Raw genomic sequence first — 330 nt, 5'->3', positions numbered from 1 at the left:
TTTATCACCACAGAGATACTTCAAGACTACAATTACAGATATTTTATCTAATTATTGAGTTTAGACAGACGGTGTAGGAAAAATGGAGGAAAGAAATTATGAAAATTTGCCCTATGACAGAAGGATGAAGCAGGTTAAACAGAGTTTTTCCACAGGTAAGATGTTCTTACATTATCTTTATTTTTATTTATGTAATACTTGTACTACTACCACCACTACCACTACTACTACTACTACTACTACTACTACTACTACTACTACTACTACTACTACTACTACTACTAGTAGTAGTAGTAGTAGTAGTAGTAGTAGTAGTAGTAGTAGTAGTAG

Source organism: Austrofundulus limnaeus, unplaced genomic scaffold (genome assembly GCF_001266775.1).
Source record: "Austrofundulus limnaeus strain Quisiro unplaced genomic scaffold, Austrofundulus_limnaeus-1.0 Scaffold299, whole genome shotgun sequence".
Lineage (NCBI taxonomy): Eukaryota > Metazoa > Chordata > Actinopteri > Cyprinodontiformes > Rivulidae > Austrofundulus > Austrofundulus limnaeus.
The sequence above is the reverse complement of the archived record's forward strand: the minus strand, read 5'-3'. Positions refer to the sequence as shown.